Source organism: Macaca fascicularis, chromosome 2 (genome assembly GCF_037993035.2).
Source record: "Macaca fascicularis isolate 582-1 chromosome 2, T2T-MFA8v1.1".
NCBI lineage: Eukaryota > Metazoa > Chordata > Mammalia > Primates > Cercopithecidae > Macaca > Macaca fascicularis.
In genome coordinates this window covers 65,855,781-65,870,819 of record NC_088376.1, presented here as the reverse complement: position 1 = coordinate 65,870,819, position 15,039 = coordinate 65,855,781, and positions in this window count along the sequence as shown.

The window sequence follows — 15,039 nt, the reverse complement described above, 5'->3', positions numbered from 1 at the left end:
TTATGGGTATTCTCCTGGATTGTACTGAGCTTTCTCAAAAGAGCGATTTTGAATTCTGTCAGAAATGTCACGTATCTCTATTTCTCCAGGATAGGTCCTTGGTGGCTTTTTTAGTTCATTTGATGAGATCATGGTTTCCTGGATGGTCTTTATACATGTGGATTTTCACTGTGGTGTCTGGGAATTAAAGGGTTAGATGTTTATTGTAGTGTTTACAGTATCAGTTTGTTTGTACCTGTCCTTCTTGGAAAAGCTTTCCAGATATTCAAAGGAGATTGAGTGTTTTGTTCTAAACCTTTGGTCACTGCAACCATAAAAGTTTTAGAGGGCATTCCTAGCCCAGTAACACTGTGGCTATTGCAAAGTTACAAAGGTACTGTCTTGTTCTTCCTGGGTAAGATCTGGGAAAATTTTGTCAATTATCAGGCATTGGCTCTTGTTCTTTTTCCATACTCGCCCCCGAATAAACAGAGTGTCTCCCTCTGAACTGAGCTGCCTGTGTCACTCAGGCAATTCCACTTAAATTGCACTGGGTTAGATGTGTGGCTACCACCATTTAAATTTCACTGGGTTAGATGTGAATCTAGCACAGCACTGAGTCCACTCAAGGCCCAAAATGACCACTGTCTGGTCCCTTCCTATGTTCACTCAAGGTCCAAGGGCTCTACAATCAGCAGGTCACAAATCCAGCCAGGATTGTGTTCTTCCCTTTAAGAAAATGAGTTCCTCCTGGTCCTGGGGAGGTCTGTTCTTTCCATTCTTCCCTCTCCTTTTCTTAAGCAGAGTAATCTCTCCCAGAGGCCACCACCACCCCATGCCCATACCTGCTATTACCAATGATCACTCAATGGCCAAGCCTGTTTGATCAGTTTGTGGTGTATGCTGTCACTTCTGGCTCTCTCTCATCAGGGAAGTGGACTCCTGCTAGAGCAGGGTACATTCAGAAGTGCTATCCAGGAACCAAGGCCTGGAACTGGGGACCCCAGGATCCCACTTTGCGCTCTATCTCTCTGCAGCGGAGCCATTATCTAAGCTGCAAGACCAAGTCTCTTTACTCTCTTTTCCTCAAGCAGAAGGTGTTTCTCTTCATAGCCACCATAGCTGGGAATGTGCTGCATCACACTTGAAGCCAGTGCAGCTCTTAGTCTCATCCAAGTCTAGTGGCAAGTAATTTCTGACTACCACTGTTGATTATTCAGGGCCCAAGAGTCCTCTAGTCAGCAGGTGATGAATTCTGTGAGAACTAGGTCCTTGCCTTCAATGCAACAGGTTTCCTTCAGGCCAGCATGTATTTAGAAGTGTCATCTGGAAGCTAGGTCCTGGGATGGGGGCCTTGAGACTCTATCTGATACCCTATTTTTATTTAGCTGAGTTGGTATTCCACTTGCGACACAGAAACCTCTTTGCTCACTTTTCTCTTTTCCTCAAGCAGAAGGAAATAATCTCTCCTGGAGCTGCTTTTGGATGGGTTATGTGCAATGAAACCACTCCCTTGGAGACCCCTTCTAGTGTCTCACTAGGTTGTGTTAACCCCAAGTCCACAGGCTCTGAGACTAGCACAGCACCAAGACTTGTCCAAGACTTGCAGATTTTGTGGCCTAAACTGCCTTTCAAGTTTATGTAGGACCCCAAAACACTTTAACCTGTAGTGGTGGACCTTGTAGAAACTTGTATTCTGACTGCTGGAATGGACAAATTGGTTCTGAATAAGGGTGGTCTAAAAGCTCCCTTCCTAGGTACCAGCTGAGTTTTGCTCATTGTTGCTTTCCACTAATACAGGGCAGCACTAAGTTTCAATGCAAAGCTTGAGAATCAGTGTTTTCCTTCCCCAAGGGCACAGATTCTCTCTTTACACCAATCAGCTGCTGCCAGGGGATGAGGAAAGGGTGGTGTAGGCAATTTAACAGTCTTTTCTACCCTCCTCAGTGCTTCCTTCCTAAAAATGATGTTAAAACCAGATACTGTGATTGCTCACCTGATTTTGGATTCTAATGAAGATGCTTTTTTTGTGCGTGAATAGGTGTTCAGTTGGCGTTCCTGTGGAGGTGGATGATATGGTTTGGCTGTGTCCCCTCCAAATCTCATCTTGAATTGTAGTTTCCATAATCCCCACATGTCATGGGAGGAAACCGGTGGGAAATAATTAGATCATGGGGGTGGTTACCCTCATGCTGCTTTTGTGATACTGAGTGAGTTCTCATGAGATCTGATGGTTTTATAAAGGGCTTTTCCCCTTGTACACATTCTTCTCTGTCTGCCACCATGTGAAGAAGGACATGTTTGCTTTCCCTTCTGCCATGATTCTAAGTTTCCTGAGGCCTCCCCACTCATGCTGAACTGAGTCAATTAAACCTCTTCCCTTTATAAATTACTCAGTCTGAGGTATGTCTTCATAGTAGCTGAAAACAGACTAATACAGAGGGAAGTACTAAAAGACTTCTACTTGTCCAACTTGCTCCCCCAAGAGACTCTCTCTGTCTCTCTGTCTCTCTCTCTCTCTCTCTCTCTCTCTCTCTCTATATATATATATATATATATATATATAAATTTTAATGTAGCCAAATGTATTAATCTTTCTTTTGTGGTTTTTAGTTACCATCATAGTTTATTAAATAGTACATCAGTTTTCTTCACTAACTCACAATTTTCAAATATTTCAGTCTATTGAGCACTGAAATACTATAAAATTTCTTCATCATCTCAATGCAAACCTAATAAGCACTAAAATATAAATGTTAATCTCTATTATTAAACAGAATGTATTATTGTATTGTATATGGTTTAAATAAACTATCAAAGAATTGGCATCTTGTATTTACAAAAATATAATTAATTTATACCATAATTAAGAAAAGAGTGTTCATATTGATTTGCAATGTTTAGTGTCCTGAAATTTTAGTCCATTTTAAAAATGTATATTTTATTGTACTAAGAAATATGGAATAAGTTCATGATCATGAAATAATAAGATGATTTATATATGCCATATATAAATATATTGACAGCAATGGTTTGCAAGCCACAAATCAAAATAACATAATATTTTCCTCATTCTTGCTTGAAGGGCTTATATGTATTTTCTTTAATATTCCTGTATTGCCATATCATAATTCTTAATATATATTTCTGCCTATTAAAATAAATATTTTTGCTTATATAATTAATATCACAGTCCTGATAGGTGTAAAGATATGTTAATATAGGGAACCTAACCTCTGAAACTTTAAGTATCATGTGATAATTTCCAGCAACAGAGAAAAACAATAAAAGAAGAAATTATTCAAAGTAATTTCCATTTATTTTAAATAATCATTTGATCTCTCAATCACCTACTCACCTCCAGCATAGGCTATATTTAATAATTATTTGTTAATTAAATTAAAGTGATTCATATAAGTAACATTAAAATAGAAATAATATGATAGTAATTTAAAAATTTTATTCTAAGCACAAAAACTATGCTTAAACAGTAATTATGTGGAATCAGTAGTGTTATTGCATCATTTTGAATGATCATCTTAAAAATGTTCTCATTTTTGATGTCCTAATTTAAAGAGCTCCCACATTGTGGCCTCTCTAAAATCCCTCTGCTCACACAAACAGACAAACTATGGCATTCTGTACACTTTTAAGCCTCAGTTCACTTACTTTTAGAAGTTATAGTGTCGATACATGATCTACTTGTCGCATTTATTCTCATTATTCCATTGTCTACTGACTCTATCATTACTCTCTTTTACTGAAGACCTCACTTTCAAATTTCACTTTCCATTTATTTGATAAAGGCTTCCATCTGTGTATTCCACATAGTAGTATTTACTGTTGTTTATGTGCTAAGTATTTTCTTGAGATCAAACATGTAAAGACAGGACTTTTAGTTTTAGCTCTGTAAAATAAACAGCTTAGAAGTCATCACTTCCATTGCAACAATACGATAAAAACACCCAGATCAAAGTCTGGAGAGATGGGTTACAACAAGGAAACACGCCCAACCTGGAGCAGAAGCTGCTAGAGCCATGCGCTGGTAGAAACACTTTTTTTTTTTTTTTTTTTTTTTTGAGACAGGGGAGTCTGGCGTTGTCCCCTGGGCTGGAATATAGTGGCATGATCTTGGCTCCTGCAACCTCCGCCTCCCAGGTTCAAGTGATTCTCCTGCCTCAGTCTCCTGAATAGCTGGGATCACAGGCACTCGCCACCATGCCCAGCTAATTTTTTTGTATTTTTAGTAGAGACAGGGTTCCACCATGTTGACCAGGCTGGTCTCGAACTCCAGACCTCAAGTGATTCACTCTTATTGGCCTCCCCAAGGGCTGGCATTACAGGCATCAGCCACCACGCCCAGCCATACACTAGTAGAAAGACTTCAATGGTAATTTTGATGAATTGTTGGAAGCCATGTTTAAACTATCTTAAGAGTGATAAACTCTGGAGGACATGTGGTCTTGTGCCTGGGGTGATGCGTATACTTTTGTCGGTTTAAGATTCAGAAATCTGCTAACATTTGGAAGAGTTAGGAAAACGCACCTCCTGTCTTTGACAAGGGGAAAAGTAACCATTGTGAAATGGTTACTAGTGCATATTTAATAAAAGGCCTACTTTACAACAAAAAAAAGACTTTAACAGCCTTATCCCACATAGGCAGGGGCTCAGTTACCCAACACAAATACTCACTGGCCTTCCAATCTCACATATGTGGGAGAGAGAAAAAAAAGATTAGAAGCATCTGTGAAAATGTCAGCTAAGGGTCATAGGTCCACAAAAAGACTGAGAGTTAACTAAAAAATTATAGAATAATTCCCCCCACCCAACTCTTTACCACCACTTAAGCAGGGTTGTTGTATGATAATAGAATTATGGAGAACAAAATGCTAGGCATAGGCTATATTTAGAAAGAAGTTCTTATAAAAATACAAAGGCAGAAAGAGAGTTAAAAATAAGAACAATGGAGGAATTTGAAGCACCTGAAACCTACAGCTACAGCCAACTATAAAAGCAGCCCAAATCCTTGTCAGATTAACATAAACTTCACACTAAAGGTCTATTTGCCCCAGTTTCTATTATCTGATATATCATACCTGGCTTTCAACAAAGTAATTAGAACTCATAATAAACAGTAGAAAAAAAAAAAAAAACTGAAGATGCAAAGCAAACATCAGGACCAGACTCAGATATGGTATAAATTTTGGAATCATGACACGGGAAATTTTAAATAACCATGATGTTAAAGACTGTACTGGAAAAAGTAGACAACTTGCAAGAACAGATGTGTAATGAAGATAGAGAGATAGAAATTCTAAGAAAAATCAAAATAACAAAAATATCAAAAACACTTTAAAAGAGATGAAGAATGTTTCGTTTTCGCTCATCAGTAAACTAAACACAGCTGAGGGAAAAAAGTCAGTGCACATGAAGATACATCAACAGAAACTTCCCCAAACTTCCCCAAACTTAAATGCAAAGTGAAAAAAGGGTAAAAGAAAAAGAAAAAAAAAAGAATATAAAGACCGTGAGACAAATAGAAAAGATTGGCATGCTTCATAAGAATACCAGTAAAAGAAAGAGAATGGAGCAGATAAATATTTAAAGTAACAATGACTGGTAATTTTCCAAAATTAATAACAGATACCCAAGTACAGATCCACAAAGCTGAGTAAACACCAAGAAGCATAAATACTAAAAATCTGCAACTAGGCATACATATTCAAATTGCAGAAAATTAAAGAAAAAGAAAAATCTTGAAAGAAAGTAGAAAAACAAAAACACTGTATTTGTAAGGAAACAAGAAGAATTAAATTACATTTATTTTCAGAGACTATGTATGCAAGAAAGTTTAGAAACCATGCATGCAAAGGAAATTTTAAAGGGTTGTAGGAAAAACAAAACCTAGAATTCTGTATCCCCATGAAATCCTTTAAAAGTGAAGGACAACTACTTTCTCAGTCAAAAACAAAGGAAATTCAACATTAGCAGATTTATCCTTCCAAAACATGTTACAGAAAGTTCTTCAGGAATGAGGAAATGACATAGGTCAGAATATTAGACTCACATTGAACAATAACAAAATAAAGCAAATGAAAAGCAACAGCTGAAATTAAAATAAAATATTGGTATTTTTATTATTAACTAATCCAGTACATAGCTATTCAGATCAATAATAATAACAATGAAGTATTAGACTATAGGATATGAGAGGAGATGAAGGAATGACACAACTTTATAACGGAAAGGAAGGAAGAATAATGAATACTCAGTTATAATGTACCTGCACTATCTATGAAGTGGTATAGTGCTATTTGAAAGTCGGTTTAAATCAATTGTATATTGCAAACTCTAGTGCATCCACTTAAAAACTAAAAATAAAGAACTCTAACTGATTTTCTAAGAGAGGAGAGAAAATAATATCATGTAAAGTATTCAATTAATAACAAATGAGGCACACAAATATGGAAAGAAAAAAAAGAACAAGTGCAAGGAAGAGAAAATAAACATAGTAGACATTAACCAAATCTATCAAAATTTACTTTAAATGTGTATTCTCTAAATACAACAACTAGAAGACAGAGATTGACAAAGCAAAGAAGGACAATTAAAATGAAACAAGGACTTTACAAACAATACAATTCAGCAATCTCCCTTATATGTAGTTACAGGACTGATTAGACAACCAAAAAGTTATTGTACCTGGAAGCTGCTGTTTCCAGCTATCTTCTATGAGATTTGAGATGCTACAAGCTTCTCGACTTCTATCTTCTAGAAATTTAGAAAGTTATAAGAATATAGCATTGGTGTTGAGGGCATTGAGAGCCCATCATCAAAGTTTTCTTCTAGATCTTCATGTAGCAATTTAAATAGCCCCAAGTTTATTAAGAAGATCAGAACAGTAGGACAAGAAAATAAAAACTATGTAAGTAGCAAAATTTAAAGCTCTGTTTATCGCAGCTCTTAAGAGATACCTTGTCATACATTTTTACTACACGCACATTCTGCTTTTGCTCCCAATAGAAGAGAAGATTTTAATGGAAATATAAGGTAACTGAGGTAATAACTATATAAAAGATTTTTATTTTTAAAAAGCTTAAAACTATATACCATTACAAAAAAATTCTAACCTAAAAATACTAAATTGAGATATGACCCTAATTATAGTTTTCTTATTGCCTTTGTTAATATTACATTACATAAGTACTGAAGTACTCAAACTTATGACATAAAAATGAAATAGTCTTAGTGATCATGATAATTGTTAATAAAAGCACTGTGATTTATAGTAATGTAATAAGATATGTTTAGCCCAAGTTTATATCCTCTAGTCTATTAAGTGAGATATTTGATATAAAAATGTTTTACATTTCTATGAGGGTTATTTGAAGTTTTTATGTTATAGTCAATAGCATCTTCAATTATGTCAACACACTGGTAAGGATGCCATCTAAGATGTTGCAACAATGCCATGCCATAATTATACACTTCCATAGTTATCATAGTACACTGAATAAGCATTGTGTATGTGTTTGTGTGTATAAAACAAAGCAGAAAATAATTTTAAAAATAGGTGTTTAAGTTTTGTGGTATAAAAATTAGGTAAAAACAAAAAAGTGTAAACTTTTGAAAGCAAATTATGGTTTAAAAGCTGTAATGGAAGATGTGAAAATCAAGAATACACATAGAACACACATGTCTGATAATCACATACACTTGAAAGTAGGTTACTTTTCTTTTTTTACTTTGAATCATCTGTTCTTTATTTTTCCTTTCCAAAATGACTCCATTCTCAACTAATATGATATTTTCAATAAATAGGAAGCTGTATGGTTAAAAAAGAAACACAGGCATTTTAGAGAAAAAGGTCACTCTTAATATTTTTAGTCAATTAATTAATTCATCCACCAATTCATTGCTTTACTAATGATTTATCTCATTATTTAACAAAAAAAGCAATTCAAAGCATGACTGTGTAATTGGGCCCTACACACAAATAGAATAAAACATAATTTTTGTCCTTGTGCTTAGAGACTAAGAGCCACTAACTTGTTTCTTATTTAAAAATAACAGAAACTGATTCTAATTAACCTAGCAGCAGTGAATTTCATTTGAAGTATATTCTGTAGTTCGAATAACAGTTTGAGAAATGCACAGAAACAAAAGATGTCCAGATAGGCTGATCTGCAAACAAATCTAAACAAGAGTCAAGTTGGGATCCCATTGTCATTGCTGCTGATGACTGAGCATCACCTCCAGTGGCATGACCTCCACTGGACCTTGATGCTGCCACTGCTCTTACTGGTCCTGCTGGTGTAGCTTCTGCTGAGCCCTGGATGTTTCTCACAGTGAAATGAGCATTAAAGAGTTACAAATTCTTTTCACCAGTCTTTCCAAATTGAATTTGGTAAAATTGGATCGTTAATGACTCTACATTCTCTTTTACCCCACATCTAATCTTCAGGAAATCTTCTTGTCTTTGATTTCAGAATATATGAAGAATTTTTCCACATTTTACTGTCTCCATTGTACTCCCAGATAGATACACCATAATCTCCAGCATGGATTAGAATAGGCCTCCTATGATAGTTTGCTGAGAATGATGGTTTCCAGCTGCATCCATGTCCCTACAAAGGACACGAACTCATCCTTTTTTATGGCTGCATAGTATTCCATGGTGTATATGTGCCACATTTTCTTAATCAGAACAGAAAACCAAACACAGCATGTTCTTACTCATAGGTGGGAATCGATCAATGAGATCACTTGGACTCTGGAAGGGGAACATCGCACACTGGGGACTATTATAGGGAGGGGGGAGGAGGGAGGGATGGCATTGGGAGTTATACCTGATGTAAATGACGAGTTTATGGGTGCTGTTGAGTTGATGGGTGCAGCACACCAACATGGCACAAGTATACATATGTAATAAACCTGCACGTTGTGCACATGTACCCTGGAACTTACATTATATTAAAAAAAAAAAGAAACATGTACCTATTTCATTTTTCCTAACTACCACCAGTATACTCTATTGTTTTTACTTGCTAATTTGGCAGGCAAATATGTTGTTTTATTTTTATTTAAGATTTTATTTGTTATTGATTAAAAGTGTACTTAACTCCTTAATAAATCTGATTTTATTTTGGTAAAAAAAAAAAAAAAAAAGAAAAAAAAAGAAAGAATAGGCCTCCTAAACTGATCTCCCTGTATTTACACTTAATACACTGCTCTCTAACCTCAGTGGTATATCTAGAGTGACAATTTGAAATAAATAAAATCATGTCACTCTTCTGCTCAAAACTCTCCAATATCTTGCTATTTCACTCAGAAGAAAACCAAAATCCTTGGCAAAGCTCGATGAATTGGTTGATACTAGATCCTAAGTAATCTGGCCTCCTGTTAATTTTCCACTTTCCTCCAATTCTACTGTCCGCTTTGCTGTCTCTGAATAAAGGCAGATATATTCCCACTGTACAGGTTTCCCCTTGCTGTTCCCTCGGCCAAAGGGCTCTTTCTCAATATACATATGGTGAACCTGTTATTCCTCAACTCTGTACTGACCACCCCATTTCAAAATGCAATCTCTTTTTCTCCCTGTCATTTTCAATCCACTAACCCTCTTTATTTTATCCCATGGAAGAAATCAATAAACAATTTATCATTTTCTCTATATTTATCTATTGTTATTTTCCTCCTCTCCTTCCCATAAATAAAACCTACACTAGGATAGAGATTTTTGTCTATCATGTTTGTCTGTGTGTGTGTTTTTGTCTGTCTTGTCAATTATGTCTCTTTCTCTCTCTCTCTCTGTGTGTGCGTGTGTGTGTGTGAGATAAAATAGTGTATGTCACAGCATTGGTGCAAAAGAAATATATATTTTTTTAATTGAAAGCTTGATTGCTTTGTGGAAAAGAGAAGAGAGACAGACAAAAACAGGAAGCAGAGAAGACATTTGAGAGCTAATAAGGCATTTCAAATAAGGGATGATGATGGTTAAAACTTATTTAGTAGAGGTGTAGGATGTAGTCAGATTTACAGTATATAGTATATTTTAAAAGGTGACTCAATAGCACTAGATTATGATTTGCTTTTGGAGTTTAGGAAAACAAAGGGATAAAGGATAGTACACAACTTTTTTGGCAAGAGCTTGAGCATTCTGTTTTGAAATTTAAATTTTCAATGCTATTACACATTAAAATTACCATATTAAGTATGTGCAGTAAATTATCACTTAACATTATCACAGATCCTTTAAAATATCTACTTTAAGTGGAATGACATACAGCAGGTCCTTTAATAATGTCATTTTTATTAATGTCCTTTTGTTATAATGTTCATAAGAAAAAAAAACTGAATTTTTTATACATTGTTTCACTTAAAGTCCAAGTTGGCAAATACAGACTTAGACCTGAGCAGATACCTAAGTTTAAATATGTGAATAGATATCTTATGCATTCATTATGCCTGATTTACACTTTTTTAAATAAAATCTGTGCTTTGAGTGAAAACTGCAGCTGTGTGGGACATTACTCACATTAAGTTTCTTGAAAGAAAATGAAAAAAAAAAAAAAGCCTGGCTTAAAGATAGCATTATGCAATATACTAGCATCATATGCAAATACACTTGTTGATGAGTTAGATACTCACAGTGGGTTCTGAAGAAGAATTAAGGAAAAATACTCTAATGAGCTCATTTCAAGCAGTTGTCTTATTGTCGAGTAGCCATGATTTGAGAAATGGCCTGAAGTAAGAATATGTATCTATAATTATTAGCAACTAATGATTGTGCTGCCTGGTTAAAGACTTAGAATCACAAAAATGTAGGACACTGTGTGTATGATGGATTCTCAGAATGTGCTTGGAGCATAAAAGCACCTGTCCCTCACAGATTTCCCAATCCTGTGGTTTTTGGCCAAAGAACCAAGATGAAGTTACCCTCAGGTAAGAAAGGAAGAGATGGCCACTAGGCCAGGAAAAAACAGAGATGACTTTCCTATCGGACTATGACACTTGTCCGCAGGTCCTTGTGCTTGCCAACCACTCCCAGATTCCCTGCCTTATAGCCCTGCAGGATCGTGTTCACAATGCAGCCTCTGCTGCTCAGCCTGGGTCCTTCACTCCACCTGGGTCCATTCCTGGCATCCTGGGAGCACTTCAGATCCTTCAGTCCACCCTGAACCCAACTCCAAGTGTTTGAAGGATAGAGCACAATTCTATCTTAGTGCCCCAGGACTGCAGAATGTAGCTCAGGAGTGCTGAGCTAAGATCTGTGGCTGACACTCAAGTGGCAGAGAAGCCCAAACTCTCAGGGCACTTAGAGGTGAGATGTGTGACCTTGTGGATTTGAGCAACATGGGGGATACTTCCTTCCACAGGTCCAGCCTAGAAAGGGTGAGGCATGTCTCTGTGATGTGGCCTTTTCCCAGGGAGCCCCGCAGCCTAGAACACCTAACAAAAGAAACATGGGCCCAATGCCAGTGATTGGAGATAGGCCAGCAGCAGACCTACTGAAGGAATCACCTCCCTCCCTTTGCACTGCAGAGCATGACTGGAAACAGGAGGAAATACAGAGGAGCCACACAAGCAAGTAAGAACCTATCTACCACCCATTACTTTTAAGTGGCAGCTACTGAATGGCAGCCCAAGCTTCAACACCAAAAATATTTAGCGAATATATTCCCCTGTGAAAGCAAGAGTGTGAATTCAGGCACAAAGAAAGACTGTGTATAGAATCTTGACCCTCTGAAAGCATCCCAAAATGAAACCAACTACCTATAACTTAACTTTTACCACAGATTAAAGAACACTAACACCTACAGATGAGAATAAGTCAGTGAAATAACTCTGGCTGTTTTAAAAGATGGAATGTCTCTTTGCCTCCAAATGAATCCTCTAGCCCCCCAGCAATGATTAGTCTGAAATGACAGACTTAGAATCCAGAATCTTGATGGCAAGCAAGCTCACTGAGATTCAGGAGAAAGTTGAAACTAATTTAAGGAATCCAGTAAAATGACCCAACAGCTGAAAGCAGGACCAATCAGTTTAAGAAAGAACTAAACAAATTCTAGAGCTAAAAAAATTACTACATGAATTTCATAACATAATACAACCCCTCCAGTACAATCTATATTTACAACAGAATACACCAAGCTGAGGAAAGGATCTCCGATCCTGAACACCAGTTCTTTCAACTAACTTAGTCAGAAAAAAATAAAGACAAGAGAATTTTAAAAAATGAACAATACCTCCAAGAAATATGAAGCTATGTAAAGATACCAGATCTGAGACTCATGGGCATTCCTGAGAGAGAAGGAGAGAGAATAAGCTTCTTGGAAAATATATTTCAGGATATAGTTGGTGAACAGTTCCCTAATCTCACTACAGAGGTTGATGTGTAAATTCAAGACACACAGAGAACCCTGGCTAGATACTACACAAAATTATGATCCCCTAGGCACATGATCATCAGATTCACCAAGGTCAATACAAAAGAAAAAAGTTTAAAAGCAGCTAGAGAGAAGGGTCAAGTCAGATGCAGAGAACCTCATTAAGCTAGCAGCAGACCTCTCAGAAGCGATTGGAGGCTTATGTTCAGCATGTTTAAAGAAAAGAAGTTCCAACAGAGAATTTACTATCCTGACAAACTAAGCTTCATAAGCAAAGGAGAAATAAAATCCTTCTCACACAAGCAACCAGTGAGGAAGTTCACTTCAAGAAGACCAGTCTTGCAAGAGGGCTTTAAGGGAGTACTAAATATGAAGTCAAAAGAATGACACCTGTTACCACAAAAACACACTTAAATACATAGCCCATAAGTATTATAAAGCAACTACATAATCAAGTCTACATAACAACCAGCTAACAATATGATGACAGGATCCAAATATCACATATCAATACTAACCCCGAATGTAAATGGGTTAAATGCCCACACTTAAAAGACATAGAGTGTCAAGCTGAATAAAAAGACAAGACCTAACCATCTGCTGTCCTCAGGAGATCCATCTCAAAAATAACAACACCCCTAGGCTCAAAGTAAAGGGATGGAGAAAGATCTACCATGCAAACAAAACATAAAAAGGAAAAGGTGCTGCTTTTCTTACATCAGATAAAACAGACTTTAAAATGATAAAAATAAGAAGGACAAAGAATGGTATTATATAATGATAAAGAATATAATAGAAGAAGAAGACTTAATGATTGTAAATATGTATGTGCCTAATATTGCAGTCAGAAAACTGTCAAAGAAACTGTAATTAAACCCAACTCTTGAACAATTAGACCTAGTAGATATCTACAAAGCATTCTATTCCACAACCACAGAGTATGGATGCATCTTATTGGCACATTGAATGTATTGTAAGATTTACCACGTGCTTGGTTATAAAGCAAGCTATCAATGAATTTGAAAAATTGAAATCATACCACCCACACTCTTGAACCACAATGCAATAAAAATAGGAATCAATATCAAGAAGATCTCTCAAAACTGCATAAATACATGAAAATTAAACAACTTGCTCTGAATAACTCCTGGATAAAGATAGAAATTAGTCTGAAATCAAAAAATTGTTTAAAATTCATGAAAATAGGGACACAGCTTACCGAAATTTTAGGAATACAGCTAAAGCAGTGTTAAGGTAAAGTTTATAGCACTAAAATGCCTTTACCAATAATTTAGAAAGATCTTAAATTAGCAATTTAACTTGTCACCTAAAGTAATTAGGAAAAAGAATAAATCAACATTATAACTAGGAGAGGAAAAGAACTAAAATTTTAAAAGAGTTGAATAAAATTGAGATGCAAAAATCCATACAAAAGATCAATTAAACCAAAAGGTGGTTGTTCAAAAAATAAACAAGATTGATATTCTGCTAGTAAGATTAACAACAAAAAGAGAAAACCCAAATAAGTATAATTAGAAATGACAAAGATGAGGACTTGGCACAGTGGCTTACTCCTGTAATCCTAGCACTTTGGGAGGCTGAGGTGGGTGGATTGCCACAGCTCAGGAGTTCTTGACCAGCCTAGGCAACATGGTCAAGCCCTGTCTCTACTAAAATACAAAAAAAAAAAAAAAAAAAAAAAGGCCGGGTGTGGTGGTGGGCACCTGTAGTCTCTGCTATTCAGGAGGCTGAGGCAGGAGAATTGCTTGAACCTGGGAATTGGAGGTTGCAGAGAGCCGAGATCATGCCACTGCACTCCAGCCTGGGCAGCAGAGCGAGACTATGTCTCAAAAAAAAAAAAAAAAAAAATGACAAAGATGACACCTTATAACTGATCCCACATAAATACACAAAAGGAAGCCTCAGAGGAAGCTATGAACAACTTTATACACACAAATTAGAAAATCTAGAGGTGTGATTGCTCAAACCTGTTATCCCAACATTTTGGGAGGCTGAGGCAAGCAAATCAACTGAGCTCAGCTGTTCGAGACCAGTCTGGGAAACATGGTGAAACCCTGTCTCTACAAAAAGTGCAAAACTTAGCCGGGTGCAGTGGCTTGTGCCTGTAATACCAGCTACTCAGGAGGCTTAGGCAGGAGAACTTCTTGAGCCTGGGAGGTGAGGTTTCAGTGGGCCAAAATCAGGCCATTGCACTCCAGCCTGGGTGACAGAATGAGACTTTGTCGAAAGAAAGAAGGAAGGGAAGGAAGGAAGGAAGGAAGGAAGGAAGGAAGGAAGGAAGGAAGGAAGGAAGGAAGGAAGGAAGGAAGGAAGGAAGGAAGGAAAGAAGGAAGGAAGGAAGGAAGGAAGGAAGGAAGGAAGGAAGGAAGGAAGGAAGGAAGGAAGGAAAGAAGGAAGGAAAGAAGGAAGGGAAGTAAAAGAAAATAGAGAAAATGGATAAATTCCTGGAAACATGCATTCTCCACGATTGAATCATGAAGACATTGAAACCCCAAATAGACCAATACCAAGCTCTGAAATTGAATCAGTAATAACAAAACCCACCAAAAAAACAAACAAAAAATCCTTGAACCAGATGGATTCCCAGCCAAATTCTACCAGACATACAATGAAGAAATGGAATCAATCCTACTGAAACTATTCTTAAAAA